The 12,845-nt window shown below is 45.0% G+C and overlaps 1 protein-coding gene across 1 annotated transcript in view; it reads right to left on the reverse strand.

Annotated features, from left to right (window-relative positions):
- The window catches only part of LOC126473795 (uncharacterized), a 45,766-nt gene extending 33,981 nt beyond the window's left edge, over window positions 1-11,785 (reverse strand). The window contains exon 1 of the mRNA XM_050101072.1: window positions 11,706-11,785. The gene's annotated coding sequence lies outside the window, so the exon portion shown is untranslated. The remainder of the gene's footprint in view (window positions 1-11,705) is intronic.
- Window positions 11,786-12,845: the final 1,060 nt, after the last annotated feature.

A 12,845-nucleotide genomic window follows, 5' to 3' on the forward strand; every position in this document is an offset into this window, starting at 1 on the left:
GTAATTTGCTTGTAGTCCGATACATTTATTTTTCACCCCCCTACCCCTTTGATAGGTACAGTATGTGGTTCATACACCCACAGCGATTCTTTCCAGACCATACGTGATACACGTACCAAGTTTGGCTGAAATTGGTTCAGTGGTTCAGGAGGAGATGTGTAACACACATTCATAGATGTAAACGTACATCTATTTTTGTAATATATGTGGATACTGGTCGATGCTCCTTCTTTGACAACACAGTCGCCTTAATTTTTAGCTCGGGTTTAATAAAGGCTATTACGGACGTTTGCATAGGGACCAATTCTGATTACAACTACCTAAAACAGCTAAAGCTTATCACAAATCAGAGAGTGTATCGAGTATTCGGCTATCTCTGATGGTGAATGAACCGTAAAAATGAAAATACTCGTATGGCATTGTTGGCTGAGAGACACTGTGTGGGGTTGTTCGACTGCTTGGTACAATTCCTTCTATTTGACGCCACTTTGGGGACTTGTGAGTCTTTGAGATGAAGATGAGATGAGAAGATCCGGACAACAGAAGCACCCACTGCCCGAGTGAAGAATATCTCCGACTCGGCCTGGAATCGAAATTGGAACTATGCGATCTAGTGGCGTCGGCGCTAACCACTAGAACACGCTCTGCGGACTGTATAGACGGCCGTGACGGGTAAGAGTTATTACGGTGCAAATGTACATGTTGAAGTGTGTAAGCGCCATGAGAGTACATTAGCTTTCAGAACGAAATCCAGTCGCCTGTTGTAAATATATTTTTATTTTGTTTCACCAGTTTCAACAAATTAATTCCTCATCTTCAGAAGCCCACACAATTAGAAGTGTATTTACAGTAGCTTACTTAGTGTTGGTTTAGCTTTCCAGTATAAGAAGTGTATTACATAAACGTAATTACTGCAGGTTTAGCTTTCCATAAGCGTATAACCAAAGCCTGAAGATTTGTAATATCCCTAACTTTGTAGGCTTCTGAAATTGACAAATTAATTTTGTCTAAACAGGTAAAGCGAAATAAAAATATAATTGCATCTGACAACTGAATTTTAATCTGAAATATATCCTTCAGTTGCTGAAAATTATAATCATGGATCATGTAACTAGTTACCTTTAGTTTTGTAAACCTTAAATACACTCTCAGCCTTTAGTTATCACCACCTCTGTTCTTTATTTTCTCAGAAGGGAAGCTTTATGACATTGGGGGAGAGTAGGAAGTGTCAACCACTTGGTCCTTGTAATCAGAACAATACAGCGACAAATGGTTCAAATGGCTCTGAGCACTATGGGACTTAACATCTGAGGTCATCAGCCCCCTAGAACTTAGAACTACTTAAACCTAACTAACCTAAGGACATCACACACATCCAGGATTCGAACCTGCGACCGTAGCAGTCGCGCGGTTCCGGAATGAAGCACCTAGAACCGCACTGACACTCCAGCCGGCGATACTGCGACAGAAACCGGATTTATTCACGTAACATTTTGGACAGTATTCTGAAGTAAAATCAACAGATATCATAAAAAGGATAGGCTGAGTCGAAATTGGCTCCCCAGCTTCTTGCAAACATAGGTCCACTCGTCGACCGTATAATTGTACTGTTTATTGCCCATGTTCTACCTCACTCAATGGTTTTTCCGTGTCTTTTAACTTCTTACGCATTTCAAATAGGTATTTCAGTTTCGTCAAAATGGTGCAAATGGCTCTGAGCTCTATGGGACTCAACTTCCCAGGTCATCAGTCCCCTAGAACTTAGAACTATTTAAACCTAACTAACCTAATGACATCACACACATCCATGGCAGAGGCAGTATTCGAACCTGCGACCGTAGCGTTCGCGCTGTTCCAGACTGAAGCGCCTAGAACCGCTCGGCCACAGAGGCCGGCTTTAGCAAGAGACACAGAGCACTTTCCATATCAGTTCACCATTATTAAGTTACCATTGAGTACCATCCAGGTAAATCTTATTATTTACAGCGTTTAATGTGAAGAATAGTACTATGAAAAGCGGAAAAGATGGGTGAGTGCGGTGCTAAGTGGGCGAAGGCCGGGGGCGGCGTTAGCAGCGTCGTCCTGCAACAGGTGGGCGGGGTAGCGGTTGCGCAACTCGCAGTGGTGCAATACGCGCAGCTCATACGGACTCTTACGACAGCGCCATCTACGGCTTTCCCTTTCTTGCCAACTGCACGTCAGTTCTTCCTCAGGACAAGCAACTTTCACACATGCGAGCATAACGTACTCTTCAGTCTTTTATTCTTCTCGTTGGTGTTAACCAGTAGTATTTAGGATCCCATTTCTTTGAAACGACTGACCTGGTCATTAAATAAGTCCTCGACAATATAGAAGCCTCTGGGCCACTGAGTCTGCACCGGAATGTTTACGATGACGGGAGATTCTCTCTGTTCCTTACGGAGGCCACAACTAAAAAAAATCTCCATGATCCACGGGATGTCGAGCGGCTGCAGTGTTGTCCTCAACCACGTGGCGTCAGGCGTTTGCGGTATGGAGGGCCACGGTGTCATGACACCACTATCCCGGTCGTTGCAGGCTTTCCACACGTAAGAGCCGCTAGTTCTTATACAAGTGTCCCATCAGTTGATATTATTAGGCGATGTACGCATCGTTCCACTCTTACTGCTGTGGACAAATCCCTGGCAGTGCCGGTAACTATGTTCCAGTCAGTGGCGGTGACCATTCGGCTACAAAGACGAAAAGGCTACTGATCACTGTGATGACTCGGACAAAAGCTTTCCGTCTCTCTCTGTCCCTCGAAAATTTATATATAAAAAAAGTCTCTTAACCGGAAGTTGACGAAGAGTGATTTTCGATATTTTTGCACGAAATGTCGTTATGCATCAACAGTGTGACTATCTCTGTATACATCTGAAAAGCTTTCGATTTTTCTCAAATTCCTAGTAATCTGCATTCTGATCTATCTCTCTGTATAAAGTCCTAAGGAATGAGAAAACAAATCTTTGGTATCATTAGATGCTAATACCTTAGCACACTTCTGAAAGGATCACCAAGCGTTTGCATGTGTTTATCTCCAGTCATTGCTGCTGTGACCGTTGTATTTATTCCTGAATATGGGTTGGAGGGACAATTGAAAGTGAATTTCAATTATCTTCAGAGCGTGGTGATGATCTCCCGTCTTCAGGCCACGAGTGGTCTACCGGGACCATCCGACCGCCGGGTCATCCTCAAGTGGTGGATGCGGATAGGAGGGGCGTGGGGTCAGCATACCGCTGTCCCGGTCGTTATGATGGAATTCCTGACCGAAGCCGCTACTATTCGGTCGAGTAGCTCCTCAATTGGCATCACGGGGCTGAGTGCACCCCGAAAAATGGCAACAGTGCATGGCGGCCTGGATGGTCACCCACCCAAGTGCCGACCCCGCCAGACAGCGCTGAAGTTCGGTGATCTCACGGGAACCGGTCTATCCACTGTGGCAAGGCCGTTGCCCAATTAAACTCAAGAGAAACATAATTTCTGGGTTCCTTTTGTCAGTGTATGAAATACGACGACGTGCTGGACAGTAATGCCTCGGAATTTTTTGTGAGAAAGCTCTTAAATAATTTTAATTAACACAAACGTCAATAACATTCAACATCTTTGTTCTTTATGTCTACCTATTAGGCTCCCTCAGCCACTGGACTGCTCCGAATTGCAGAGTGTAGCTTGGCAGTGAGTAACGTGCATGAGAAACGGCGTACCATAAGCGAATTTCCAATTCGGAAAATTTGTCCACACATGAAACAGCGTGTCCTTCAGCATGACAATGCCAGACCACACACGTACGCTGCGACATCTGCAACAGAGCGTCGCCTTGGGTCCACTGTCATCGATCATCCGCCCTACAGCCCCCACTTGCTCCCATTCGATTTTCATCTACTTCCAAAACTTAAAGAGAACTTTCGAGGATTTCATTTTGATAGTGATGAAGCGGTGCAAGCAGAGGTGACGTTGTGCCTCCGTCAACAAATTCTAACATTCTGCAGTGCGGTGTCAACAAACTGGTCACTCGTTGGAAGATATGGTTCGTTGCTAGGGTGCCTATATTGAGAAATAATTGTGTAGACTTGAAGAATTAAGACACAGAATGTTAGTAACGTTGTTTTATTTAAAAATCATTAAGAATTTTCGCATAAAATTCGAAGGCACTACTTTTCAGCAAGCCGTCGTAAATAATAGCGTGGTCGACAACGAGGCCATTCTAGACTGTTCGCTAAATAAATTAGACGACGATGACTTACCGAGAGACTTTGAAGATGTGAGCGTGACGTTTGTCCGAAGTGGTTTACAGGACTCACTCAGTGCCCACATCAAAACAGTCTGACACGGATCTGAACATAGCTTCTCCATAGCGCCAACCCACTGTATTAACTACAGAACAACCTAGCACTGTCCTTTAAGCAAAATGCAGCCTCTGTGAACTCAGACTCTCTGTATCACAAAGACCTCTCCCTACGCTGAGGAGGCGGTGGTTGCATTAACTGCGTATCTGTGCCAGGAAGTTCATTGTTCGCCTCTTTCACGTTATCTTCTCAGGGAATGGCTTCTCTACGAGTCTGCTTTTTTGTTCCTGGGCGGAGTGACGACAGCAGAGGAACTACAAGATAAATTTGTTCGAAACTGCTCTTGGGAAAGCGGCGGGAAATGATGAATGAGTAGTGCCACGTTACGAACTGCTGTCAGGGCATACGAATCCTTTCGCTCATATAATAAGCACCAGAAGAAGGGTCTCTCTGCCTTGTAACATACCAAGCGGAAGTAGCCCACGAGGCGACAGAAAGTCACTGCTAGTCTTCCTTCTCGTGCTGTTACTTGGTCATCATCACATACGAGGGGCGTTCAGAAAGTAAGCTCCGATCGGTCGCGGAATGGAAACGACTATGAAAATCCGATAAAGCTTTGCACAGATGTGTTGGGTAGTGTCTCTAGTATAACCCCAGTTAGCATCACGTCGCTCTTCTCATTTCTGAGCTCGCAGTGAGTGCGTAAAGATGTCTAGAAAATAGTGTCTGCCGCCAAGTACGAGGGCCTGGTGAGAAATTTCGCCTGAAGCTATGCAGCTAACATTACATAACTGTCGTGCTGTTTCGTCTTCACGACAATTCTCAGCCGCATTCTGCAGGGGCAATGAAGATGCTCCTGCATCGTTTTCAAATGGAAATGTTAGATTACCCACAATGCAGTCCGCAATTGTCTCCCCCTGAGTTTCATCTCTGGTCACATGAACCGCTGTCTTTGAAGACAACATTTTGACACAGACAACGAGGTGTAGGCCACCGTGGAGAATTGGCGGAAAGCACTGGCGGCTGCCTTCTATGATGAGGCTATTGAAAAGTTGATACAACGCTATGACAAAAGTCTAAGTCAGAACGGCGACTACGTAGAGAAGTAGCTGAAAGGTGTAGCTAATTGTTACAAGTAAAACATTTCTGATGTTCACTGTGGTTTCAATTTGGCAATCAATCGGAGCTTACTTTCTGAAAAGGCCTCGTATAAAGCCGTTTGTTCTCAACGATTTTCTATTCCTATCTGTTTACTTTACTTATGATCAGGATATTCTTTCCTTTAGACCCCTCAGTTTTCCATGTTCTTTCTTCTGCTCGTGCTTTTCTCCGCTCCTTTTCTGTCTTAAATGAAAGATTGTTTTTGCAAACTAATTTTTTTCTTACAACGCATCCAACACGTTTCGTCAACAGTTAGCCTAAAAAACCCAGAAAAGTCATTTGGGCGAGCGCTGTTAAAAACCACATCCTGTCGCTCCCCGACGTAGGTTATTTGATGTCCCCGTAATAGGGTTAAAGCTTATGTCGAGGCGTTTCGTTCGGAAAGAACCTGGTTTCGTTGTCCACATTTTCGCAAACTGAGTGTTCGCTCTGAGTCTTCTGATGTCGATGTTGATACGACATTAAAACCTAACTTTTACTTTTCAAAAAAAAATGAAATGAAATGAAAAAAAGAGAACAGGTCTGGCCGACAGTTATTCAGCCATGATGGCACTCGCGACTCGCCAGAGGAAGACCCATAGCTGCTCAGCAAGTGGCAGTGTCGAGAACAGTCTGCAGACAGCCTAGAGCGGATTGTCGTTAACAGAGCCCTGATTTATAACTCAGGCTTCACGAGACTGCGAAGTCGTGGAAAATCCTGCATCAAACACCCGGTCGTGAGTCTGGTTATTTAACGAACTCACTATCTTCCCAAAAGCTCTAACCAAATTTTTATCGTTTGACGTAGTCAGTGACGGAGATAAGCGATCCGTAGTAATTCACTACTAATTTATTTGTCTTCATCGTTGTTTAAAGAACAGATTGGAGTCGTTGAACGACCATTTCCAGATCAAGGAAAAGTAAAAAGATTATTTCCCATTTGTCATTTTATAATAATCGTCCACCTCTTCGCTTGCAATATGAGACTAGTTTAACGCCGATAAAATAAAGTGTTACAGTTAATTTTTTGTTTATTTGCAGTTACATGTTTGCAGACGTGTACCACATTGAAGTTCTGGCGCCAAGAGAATATAAAACGCCGTAAAACGAGTCAACACGAAATAGCACACCCAATTAATAACTGACATTTCCTCCGGTAATTTATTTCTTCGGCGCTTGCGGAAATGTTGCATTTGTGCCAATACACAAGGCATCTGGACAGCCACTGCAAATAACGCAAATTACAGAACGATAATCAACTTTATCAGTAGGCTGCGCCATTTTCTTTCGGTTCGTCTGGTGACGCGCTACGGTACTGCAGAGAGGGAATTTCATTGTTTACTAGGACTGAAAACCTGTGCCTACAAAAACGTTATTGTTTTAGGTGATAGTTAAAACTTTAAGACTTTCTCGAATTTGTTGGATTTGGAAGCACTTGCAGATAGCGCAAAGGGTTGCACTGCGTTCAGTCTCGTGGTAGCTACGTTTCATGCTGACATCGCTTTCAGGCACGTTTTGGCATTTTCCTGTCCGCAGTCCATCCTTACTGCTCCTCACAGTGTATATTGCACTGTGTTCACAAAAGTCATGGCATAGCAATGTGCACATATATAGATGACTGTAGTGTCACGTGCATGAGGCATAAAAGGGCAGGGCATTGGCGGAGCTGTATTTTGTACTCAAGTCATTTGTATGAAAACGTTTCCGATGTGATTGTGGCCGCACGACAGGAACTGACAGACTCTGAACGTGGAATGCTAGACGCATGGGACACTGCATTTCGGAAATCGTAAGGAAATTCAACATTCCGAGATCCATTGTGTCGATCTCACCACGCACGTTTGCAGTAGCCGATGGCCTTCTTTTAACGACCAAGAGCAGCACCGTTAACGTAGCGTTGTCAGTGCTAATAGATAAGTACTGCATGGAAAAACCGCAGAAATCAATGTGGGAAGAACGAGTAATGTATCCGTTAGGGCAGTGCGGTGAAATTTGGCGTTAATGGGCTATGACAGCAGACGACCGACGCGAGTGCCTTTGCTAATACAACATTAACTGCACCGCCGCTCCTGGTCTCGTGACCGCATCGGTTGGACCCTAGACGACTGGAAGACCGTGGCCCGATCACGTGAACCCGACTTCAGTTGGTAAGAGGTCATGGCAGGGTTCGAGTATAGCGCTGATCCGACGAAGCCATGGAGTCAAGCTGTCAACTTGGCACTGTGCAAGCAGATGGTGCCTGCATAAAGGTGTAGGCTATATTTACATGGGAAGGACTGTGGCCTCTGGTCCAACCGAACTGATCCTTGACTAGACATGGTTAGTTCGGATACTTGGACACCACTTTCACGTTCCCAAACAACGATGGAATTTTTATGGAAAATGCACCACACCACCGGGCTGCAATTGATCGCGGTTGGTTGGAATTACATTCAGGACATTTTGAGCGAATGGTTTGGCCACCCAGTTCGCCCGACATGAATCCCATCAAAAGTTTATGCGACATAATATAGAGGTTAGTTCGTGCACAAAATCCTGCACCGCAATTATGGTCGGCTACTGAGGCAGCATGGCTAATTGTTTCTGCTGCGGCCTCCAACGACCCGCTGAGTAAATGTCACGTCGAATTGCTGCAGTATGCCGGGAAGAAGGAGGTCCAAAACGATATTAAGAAGTATCGCACTACTTTTGTCACCTCAGTGAACAACACTAGTGTGGTACGCTATCCTGTGTCATTTTTAATCCCCGAAAATTTTTAACCTTTTTACATCTTGAGCTTTCAGCTGTGTGATTTTATGTTATTGATGATTCTTCCCTTGACTTTTCTTATGTCTTAGATAGTTGTTCAACAACTGAAACCGGTTGTCTGACTGATTTTTTATACTGCGATCACGACCCCAAAAGCCGGCCGGAGTGGCCGAGCGGTTCTAGGCGCTACAGTCTGGAACTGCGCGACCGCTACGGTCGCAGGTTCGAATCCTGCCGCGGGCATGGATGTGTGTGATATCCTTAGGTTAGTTAGGTTTAAGTAGTTCTAAGTTCTAGGGGACTTATGACCTCAGCAGTTGAGTCCCATAGTGCTCAGAGCCATTTGAACCATTTTTTGACCCCCCTCCCCCCCAAAAAATAGTGAGAGCTAGCTGTAGTTTATCACACCACAGAGAACAACCAGTGTCACTGCGAGAATTTTTTGCAGGACTGACACACTACCACCTCTCTGATAGAATCAGGTGGCGCATTTTGTGTCACTGGTCGACGCACTGGCCCTCATGCGCCCCTTACGCTGCTAGTTACCTGGAACGACGCAGTCTTACTTCTGCAACACGCTTTTCCGGAAGCACCGCCAGGTCGCGGTGCGGGACTGCAGAGGTCCTTGGCCGCGCGGAGGAAGCGTTTCCCCCGTGGACTGCTCCTCGCCTCGGCAGCGCCTGCTCGCGTGCGGTTTGCACTCGCGGCTCGGCTGCTGCTTTCGCCGGCGCTGCGCAGCGCCGTGGTCCAGCCGGTTCGTCTGGACAAACCACTTTCATCGGTCGCCCGCGCCCACCTCCGCCGTTCTCCGTTGCACAATTTTGCCACTTAATAACCTCGTTGCGGGTTTCTCGAGACTAGTTCGAAAGCAACCGGCCGAGTTCTGCCAGTGGGGGCTTTCGCCCTCGGGAAATACGAACGACCAAGCGTTTCTTCGCAGTATCAGTTCGATTCCTTAATTATTTCGGCCGTTCAAAGCCTCTGAGCGGTAACCGTGAAACACAGTCGTTAGGTACTCAAGTATGCTACTCTTCCTTCGCAGCGAGTTGTTGCATTGGCTAGGCGAGCGGACTCATAACGTGGAGGAATGGGGGTTTCACATCCCCGCCCGGTCATCCTGATTCGAGTTGCTCGTGGTTTTCCAAAATTATTTTAGGTTCTTCCAAGGACGTACCGGCCGTTTAAGACAATGGGATCTTCATCTGGGGACTAATGTTCTAATCCTTCTCCAGCAGTATTTATTAAAATTTTTGTTCCTCGTGGTCTGCCTAAGCCACTTCACTTTCGTCCAGAGATGTGGCAACCGATTAGCACGAATCTTTATTTGAAGAAAGCGGCTTTTAACACTTTTTCGGCAAATTTAAATTTATGTGTCGCGTTTCTGTTGTTTATTTAAATGATTTTAGTTGATTGGTGGGACGACTCTTCGACAAAGCCATTATCGATCTACTGTACGAAACTTCTCGAACTGAGCCAGGCTAGCACCTTTAGTGATGTCGAGAGGTCATTTCATTCTAACCTTCTTTCTTTTGCTGAAATACACAATCAAACATATTACTACCTACAAGATACTCTAATAGCGTCTAAGATTTTAAAGTGTAACTACTTTATTTTATAATTCGGAGCTATCAGTATCGACTTTTCATGTTTAATATGTTCCACGGCGAAATGCAGTGTAATCGTGTGCGTTCAGCTTCATGAGGTTACATGAACGGTTTCCTCTGAAAAGAATTCCGGATATTAATTCCAAGGGGAACAGAAACGTAAGACATGGATCTTTTCTAGGCCACAGCCCTTTTACTTGACATATAGCCTAGTCTAAGATCCAATGAGTTGTTGAAATTTTTTTAATAAGTGGTTTGGTACGATGAAAACCACAAGTTTACTTTTCTAATGCAAAAAAATGTCTAGGATGTATAACGCCTGGCTTTGTAATTTCATGGTGCCTGCAAAAACAAATCACTTAAATGTATTACTGAGCTGCACATTTCAGTGAAATATTGCGCGTGGCTAACAGAATGCCACAGGCATCACAGAATCACAGGAAGTCGGATGAAAGAGCCTATCATTGACGATTCTGACAATTAGTGGAAAAGATCGCAACTTTCTGCCAGCAAGAAATTGCTCATGATTCCCGACTGCTTAATGGCTGATTAAAATATCTGTTTCCTGACTAACGAATTCTTGTCAACGCATTTCGGCATTAATATTGACTATAAGAGAATGGAAAATATCCACACCACTACAATATCCTCCTTTAATCCTTCAGAAATGAAGCTTTTTATGGAAAGCTTAAGTATTGCGTTTGAAGTAAGTATTGTATTGAAGTTGGTATTGTATTTGAAGTAAATAAGTTACGGAAATGAACTAAGCATGTGAAACACTGACAATACGAAAAGTAAATAACATTCATTGGTTCAAATGGCTCTGAGCACTATGGGACTTAACTGCTGAGGTCATCAGTCCCCTAGAACTTAGAACTACTTAAACCTAACTAACCTAAGGACATCACACACATCCATGCACAAGGCAGGATTCGAACCTGCGACCGTAGCGGTCGCGCGGTTCCAGACTGTAGCGCCTAGAACCGCTCGGCCACTCCGGCCGGCAACATTCATTACAGGAATCCTTGCTACAATATAAAACATAATTCCTGTTGGATTGCAATATACCATCTGACCAATGGGGAGTAGGCGAGGAATTTGGGGGATGGCACATGCAATGGGAACAGTTGATGCATTCATTCTTACCATAAATGGCACATACTCGTTTACCTTAAAATGTTTCAATTTTCGAATACAAAGAATCTTATTAGGTGCTCACATCTTTAAATTTTTGTAGGAAAGTTGGGCACGTTTTGTTATTATATTCCATTAGGAAGGGCTACACTTATTGTACATAACAACTGAAATACTGAAGTAAACTTATGAAAAAATTACAGAATTGATAGTATCTCCTTCTGTGGTACCTCTCCAGATAAAAATTTCTATCGGTCAATTGGGTTTTGATATTTGTCGAAGAAATACTTGCCCAAAATTATGTGGGCCATATAGTAACTTAGACATTTAATGAGAATGAAGGGAAAAAGAAAGTGAAGGAAAAATAACTCTCACTGAAACCTGACCTCCAGTCCGAAAACTGTGAAATGTGTTAATCCCTGATATTAAAGGTAGAATAAAATAATGGCATAAACCCATCCTTTTGTTTCGTATCAAGGGATTTCGATGTGTCTAACACTTAAGTCACAGTAATAATAGGAGGTTATTATTAATATTGCCTGTTAACTCACTAACATACAACAAGAACAGGGCAAGTACTAACACACTTGCTATTATTAAATAGAAAAAAACTATACCTTACAGTTGTCATGAAGTTACACGCTTAAGAGTGGCCGCGATCGTATTTCCGAAGTAGCCTGTAAGGTTTCGCGGTGGTCAGTGCGTGGTTGGGGGGCCAGTAAACAGAGTAGCTGCCGCCGCAGCTCCAGCCCCCGAGCGGCCGCCGGCTACTTACTTGCTGGAGTGGCGTCGCTCGGCTGGAGGAGGCTGCTTGCTGAGACGGCGCGCTCCTGCGTGAGACTGGCGCCGCCTTATTTCAAGCTGCGCGCCGCATCTGGGCCGCGGCTGGACGGCAGGTTTTTCTGCCGCCGTTCCCGGCGCTGCGGACGAATCGCGTAGCTGTGGGTCAAGGAGACGGGCTGCGGGGAGGGGGCGGGCGTTGGCCGCCGGGTGGGGGTGGCTCCGGCCGCGGAGCTAGCCGGCCCGTCTTCCCCAGGACTCAGCAGCTGTGCCCGTCCCAAAGCGTGGCCAGGCCAGAGCCCGGCTCCTCAACCTTGTCTATAAATACACTTCTTTCCTTTTCCCGTTTATCCACGGGGTCGTCGTTATAATATGAGCTGAAGCAATGTTAGTGATAAGATGGTGGTTCCATGCTCTTGCTTCCCTCGGTACAAAAATCTGTATATTCGATCGGCCTGCTTCTAGAATAAACCTATTACTGTTTTTGTTCTGCTAATGTCTTCTTTCTTTCCACTAGTGTTTCATTCTTTCCCTATGTTCTTCTCATCGTTCTTCTGTCCTTACTGACCGTGTCTTTTCCTTTGTTTTCTCCTCGAAACCTTGGAAACTTTTTGCACTACTGGCCATTAAATTTGCTACACCAAGAATAAATGCAGATGATAAACGGGTATTCACTGGACAAATATGTTATACTAGAACTGACATGTGATTATCTTTTCACGCAATTTGGGTGCATAAATCCTGAGAAGTCAGTACCCACAACAACCACCTCTGGCCGTAATAACGGCCTTGATACGCCTGGGCATTGAGTCAAACAGAGCTTGGATGGCGAGTGCAGGTACAGCTGCCCATGCAGCTTCAATGCGATACCACAGTTCATCAAGAGTAGTGATTGGCGTATTGTGACGAGCCAGTTGCTCGGCCACTACTGACCAGACGTTTTCAATTGGCGAGAGATCTGGAGAATGTGCTGGCCACGGCAGCAGTCGAACATTTTCTGTATCCAGAAAGGCCCGTACAGGACCTGCAACATGCGGTCGTGCATTATCCTGCTGAAATGTAGGGTTTCGCAGGGATCGAATGAAGGGTAGAGCCACGGTCGTAACACATCTGAAATGTATCGTCGTTGAGTACA

The sequence above is a fragment of the Schistocerca serialis genome, chromosome 4 (assembly GCF_023864345.2).
Source record: "Schistocerca serialis cubense isolate TAMUIC-IGC-003099 chromosome 4, iqSchSeri2.2, whole genome shotgun sequence".
Taxonomy (NCBI): domain Eukaryota; kingdom Metazoa; phylum Arthropoda; class Insecta; order Orthoptera; family Acrididae; genus Schistocerca; species Schistocerca serialis.